This window comes from Salmo salar, chromosome 15, assembly GCF_965601325.2.
Source record: "Salmo salar chromosome 15, fSalSal1, whole genome shotgun sequence".
Taxonomy (NCBI): domain Eukaryota; kingdom Metazoa; phylum Chordata; class Actinopteri; order Salmoniformes; family Salmonidae; genus Salmo; species Salmo salar.
In genome coordinates, this window is record NC_138305.1 from 78,478,947 (window position 1) to 78,485,079 (window position 6,133).

Here is a 6,133-nt window from a genome sequence, read left to right on the forward strand (position 1 = left end):
TTATTTGTTATTGTAGTTTGGTCAGGACGTGGCAGGGGGTATTTGTTTTATGTGGTTCGGGGTGGTTGTGTGTTTAGTGGTGTGTTTGATTTATTATTCCGGGGTTTGGGCACTGTTCTATGTTAATGTATTTCTATGTTTAGTCTAGTTCTTTGTATTTCTATGTTTAGTTTATTGGGGGTTGAACCCTCAATTGGAGGCAGGTGTTTTCTCGTTGCCTCTGATTGAGGGTTCTATAAATAGGTATGTGTTTGTTTTAGTATTTGTGGGAGATTGTACTGTGTATAGCTTTGTGCCTTACCGGCCTGTCATTAGTCGTTGTGTTTTTTTTGTGTACGTGTTGTTTTGGTTTACCTTCTTATCCATTTAATAAAAAGAAGATGAGTGCACATTTCCCAGCTGCGTCTTGGTCCACTTTACCCTACGACAACCGTGACATGCACTCTCAAACTTTTGTATAAATTCAGCCAGTAGTTTTGAAAGCGGTGCTCATTAGCCAAAAGTGGTGCCCGTTTTTTGTGTACTACATCATCAAATTGTGTACTACGTCATCAATATCGTATCATATGTTACATCCTGAAAAAAAATGTACAATGTGTGTTCAGTTTGTATGATATGTTACGAATCCAATTCGTACTATATGTTACACATTTGTTGTGCTTAAGATCCTGGAGTGCATCTTTAAGTACCTTAGTTTACACCACTGCTGATAGCATCGGAAACATACCATATTTCAGCGTGCACAAACCCTGTGATATGTGTTAGCCAACTGAGAACCTATCTCCTCGTTGACACAACTCTGCTTAGATCACCAGGTAGTAAGTTAACTGGTTGTTTTGTTTACTGAAATGTGTTATGAAATGTAATGTCATGTAAAAAAAGTATTATACTGTATATAACTTCCTTATGTTGCTGGACCCAGGAAGAGTAGCTGCTTAATAAATACAAATACAAATAGTAGTTTAGCGAGCTAGCTAACACTGTTGCTGCTGGCAAGTACTGAGCTATCTTGGCTAGCTAGCTAGTTGGTTAATAATGTTAACTATGCATACCTTCGTAATCAGTTAAATAGGACCACGTGGAATTTAAAGCCATTCTCCAATTTGCTTTTCGGCACTGACGTTTTGGCCTGGGTAATTCTGTGGTCATTGTTTATGATCACTGAAGGCACCGAGAGCAAACCGACGGATTTGGTGGGTACGGTTGACTAAATACCGTAGTAATGTTAAATTGTTAAGGAAAGTTACTTTAACTATCAATTAAACAATTTTAGACACAATGATGAACAGTTATGGTTCAGATTGTGAGAGTCATTTGTGCTTGCCAAATTGTAAGCTTGGTAGAAGAACGGTTTATAAATGCTCTTAAAATGGTCATAAGTCATACTCTTATTCCATCATGTAACCTTGCACTGTGGAATAACATTTTCACTTTTGGATGTGATGCAGTGATGCAGCCGAAGTCGGCTCCTCTCCTTGTTCGTTCGGCGATCGACGTCACCGGCTTTCTAGCCATCGCCACTCCATTTTTCTATTATCCATTTGTCTTGTCTTGTTTCCATACACACCTGGTTATCATTTCCCCAATCAATCTACTTGTATTTATTTAACCCTCTGTTTCTCATCATGTTTTGTGTGTAATTGTTTCATGTTTTTTCGTGGCGTTTGATTTACGCGTTTTACTTTGGTTATGTTCCGTGGTTTTGAGCGCATTTTTATTTATGTAGTGCTCTCGTATTTTGGAACTATAATAAAGTGCGCTTGGTTACATTTCGCTTCTCTCCTGCACCTGACTTTGCCTCTCATACACCCGATGTTGACAAGTGGTGCAATCATTTTTTTATCCCAGTAATTAAGGCTTAAAAGGATCACATTTTTTTGTCTAAAATGACATACCCAAATCTAACTGCCTGTAGCTCAGGTCCAAAAGCAAGGATATGCATTTTCTTGGTACCATTTGAAACGAAACTCTTTGAAGTTTGTGGAAATGTGAAAGGAATGTAGGAGAATATAACACATTAAACACAGGTAAATGATAACACAAAGAAAAACAACCTTTTTTGTATTTTATTTTGAACCATCCTCTTTGAAATGCAAGATAAAGGCCATAATGTATTATTCCAGCCCAGGTGCAATTTAGATATTGGCCACTACGGTGGCAACAGTGTATGTGCAAAGTTTTAGACTGATCCAATGAACTATTGATTTTCTGTTCAAAATGTAGTATCAAGACTGCCCAAATGTGCCTAATTTGTTTATTAATAACTTTTCGTGTTCAAAACCGTGCGCTCTCCTCAAGCAATAGCATGGTATTCTTTCCCTGTAATAGCTACTGTACATTAGACAGTGCAGTTTGATTAACAAGAATTTAAGCTTTCTGCCAATATCAGATATGTCAATGTCCTGGGAAATGTTCTTGTTACTTACAACCTCATGCTAATCACATTAGCCTATGTTAGCTCAACCAATCCTGAAGAAGTTCATATCTGCCAATCTGTGCAACAAGCTCGAAATTAAAATGGCCTCGAATGTGTCCCTTTGTAAAAGAACGGGGTCAAGAAGGTCAGACTGCAAAATCCAGACACGACGGATTTCTGCGAAATGAAAGAAGTGTTGTAGACGAGACAAAAACATCAAGACAGGAGAGAGAAAGTACGTTTTCCATGCAATTTGTTTAATTTTTGGGGGGGATACATGAATTCTGCTGAACTATTTAGCATAGGAATTTAGCTATCTAGCTAGCATTTGCAAGCTACCTAACCAAGTGTTGGCTAGCTAGCAAACGTAGCTAGCTAGGTAGCAACTTTAGCTGGTGTTTTTGTTATGCCTACCAAATAGGCTAGATAGCTAAGTATTTACAATAGCACATTCTACAGAATAGACTTTCCATGCAATCTGTTGGGTTTTGTTTTGATTAGCAAGCATGCTAGCTAGTTTTCTAACCTTGACTAGCTAGTTAGCTAAGTTACTTAACCTAAATATGACAAATAGCTATGCTATGGTCGTTACAGAACTGGGCTGACATTGTGATGATTTTGTCATCGATTAAACATTTTATCTCAATACAGTTTTCTGTTCCCAAAACTAGAATATTTTATGAACAGAGTGGACTCTGCCAAAGTTTCAAAAAAGGGAGAGGAAGGGCGAATTTAGTTATTGCACACACGCACTTCAAACACTAGCACTCCCTAACGGAAATATGCAAATACATGCTAGAATGTGCCAATAAGATCATGCTTGGCTCTGCCCACCTCCTTGCTTGTTCTGCCCACTCGACTCACTAGCTTCCCATTGGAAACAACAGCGAGAGGTCTATCTTGGGTTAGTTATACAAATCTTTGGCGTTACTGTAGCACGCACTTGTATAGCTGGAAAACACAAGAACTAGCTAGAAAGCATGATGATGATAACTAGTAACTGGTATAGGGCTCCGGGCAGCCGAGCGGAAATGGAGGAAAACTAGCCTCCCTGCGGACCTGGCATCTTTTCACTCCCTCCTCTCTACATTTTCTTCCTCTGTTTCTGCTGCTAAAGCCACTTTCTACCACTCTAAATTCCAAACATCTTCCTCTAACCCTAGGAAGCTCTTTGCCACCTTCTCCTCCCTCCTGAATCCTCCTCCCCCTCCCCCCCTCCTCCCTCTCTGCGGATGACTTTGTCAACCATTTTGAAAAGAAGGTTGACGACATTCGATCCTCGTTTGTAAAGTCAAACAACACCGCTGGTCCTGCTCACGTTGCGCTACCCTATGCTTTGACCTCTTTCTCCCCTCTCTCTCCAGATGAAATCTTGCGACTTGTGACGGCCGGCCGCCCAACAACCTGCCCGCTTGACCCTATCCCCTCCTCTCTTCTCCAGACCATTTCCGGAGACCTTCTCCCCTACCTCACCTCGCGCATCAACTCATCCTTGACCGCTGGCTACGTCCCTTCCGTCTTCAAGAGAGCGAGAGTTGCACCCCTTCTCAAAAAACCCACACTCGATCCCTCCGATGTCAACAACTACAGACCAGTATCCCTTCTTTCTTTTCTCTCCACAACTCTTGAGCGTGCCGTCCTTGGCCAGCTCTCTTGCTATCTCTCTCAGAATGACCTTCTTGATCCAAATCAGTCAGGTTTCAAGACTGGTCATTCAACTGAGACTGCTCTTCTTTGTGTCACGGAGGTTCTCTGCACTGCTAAAGCTAACTCTCTCTCCTCTGCTCCCATCTTTATAGACCTATCTGCTGCCTTTGACACTGTGAACCATCAGATCCTCCTCTCCACCCTCTCCGAGTTGGGCATCTCCGGCGCGGCTCCCTCTTGGATTGCGTCCTACCTGACAGGTCGCTCCTACCAGGTGGCGTGGCGAGAATCCGTCTCCGCACCACGTGCTCTCACCACTGGTGTCCCTCAGGGCTCAGTTCTAGGCCCTCTCCTATTCTCGCTATACACCAAGTCACTTGGCTCTGTCATATCCTCACATAGTCTCTCCTATCATTGCTACGCAGACGACACACAATTAATCTTCTCCTTTCCCCCTTCTGATAACCAGGTGGCGAATCGCATCTCTGCCTGTCTGGCAGACATATCAGTGTGGATGACGGATCACCACCTCAAGCTGAACCTCGGCAAGACGGAGCTGCTCTTCCTCCCGGGGAAGGACTGCCCGTTCCATGATCTCGCCATCACAGTTGACAACTCCATTGTGTCTTCCTCCCAGAGTGCTAAGAGCCTTGGCGTGACCCTGGACAACACCCTGTCGTTCTCCGCTAACATCAAGGTGGTGACCCGATCCTGTAGGTTCATGCTCTACAACATTCGCAGAGTACGACCCTGCCTTACACAGGAAGCGGCGCAGGTCCTAATCCAGGCACTTATCATCTCCCGTCTGGATTACTGCAACTCGCTGCTGGCGGGGCTCCCTGCATGTGCCATTAAACCCCTACAAATAAACTAAAACAATTTGATGAACTTCTATTTGTGCACAAAAAATTGTGTATGTGTGTGCCTGAGAGGCAGCCACAAAAGTTTTTTTGGGGGGGCACATGGGAAGATTAACTAGGTCAGGCAATAGACCTGAGCCAACTCCCCGTGCTTATTATGGGGAGTGTTTGGCGGTGAGCGCACCGTTCTATGCGGAAGTGTGCAAAGTCTCGCCCATCCGCATGCACAGTCCGGTGCGAGCGATACCAGCCCCCAGCAGGTGCCGTGCTAGAGTGGGCAGCCAGGGAGAAGTATGCCTGCGCAATACATCTGGCCACCAGTGCGTCTCCTGGGCCCAGGCTACCCTGCGCCTGCTCTACGTACGGCAGCCATCTTGCCTCAGCACAGCCCAGTTCGCCCTGTGCAGGGCTACAGAAAACATCCAGCCAGGACAGGTTGTACAGGCTGTGCGCTCCAGACCTCCAGTGCGTAGTCAAGGCCCCGTGTATCCAGTTCCTGCTCCTCGCACTAGCCCTGTGGTGCGCGTCCCTAGTCTGGCGCCTCCAAAGCCAGCCCCACGCACCAGGCCTTTAGTGCGCCTGCCCGGTCCAGTACGTCCTATTCCTGCTCCTCGCACTAGCCCTGTGGTGCGTGTCACTAGTCTGGCGCCTCCAAAGCCAGTCCCATGCATCAGGCCTTCAGTGCGCAGTGCCCCGTCTAGAGCTTCCGGCGACAGTGCCCCGTCTAGAGCTTCCGGCGACAGTGCCCCGTCTAGAGCTTCCGGCGACAGTGCCCCGTCTAGAGCTTCCGGCGACAGTGCCCCGTCTAGAGCTTCCGGCGACAGTGCCCCGTCCAGTGCTTCTGGAGACGGCCCACAGTCCGGAACCGACAGACGGCCCACAGTCCGGCCATATTTAAGTGGGTTTATTTTCTCTTGTGTTTGTGGGTGGTTGTTCCATGTATAGTCATTGTACCTTACAGGACTGTTTTTTTGTTGTTCTTTTGTTCAGTGTTCATTTCTTTAATAAATCAAGAAGATGATTCACATCCCCGCTGCAGTTTGGTCCGATCATTACGACGCTTATGACAGACAGCCTAGGAACAGTGGGTTAACGGCCTTATTCAGGGGCATAACGACAGATTTGTACCTTGTCGGCTCAGGGATTTGAACTTGCAACCTTTCGGTTACTAGTCCAACACTCTAACCGCTAGGCTACACTGCCTCCCCAT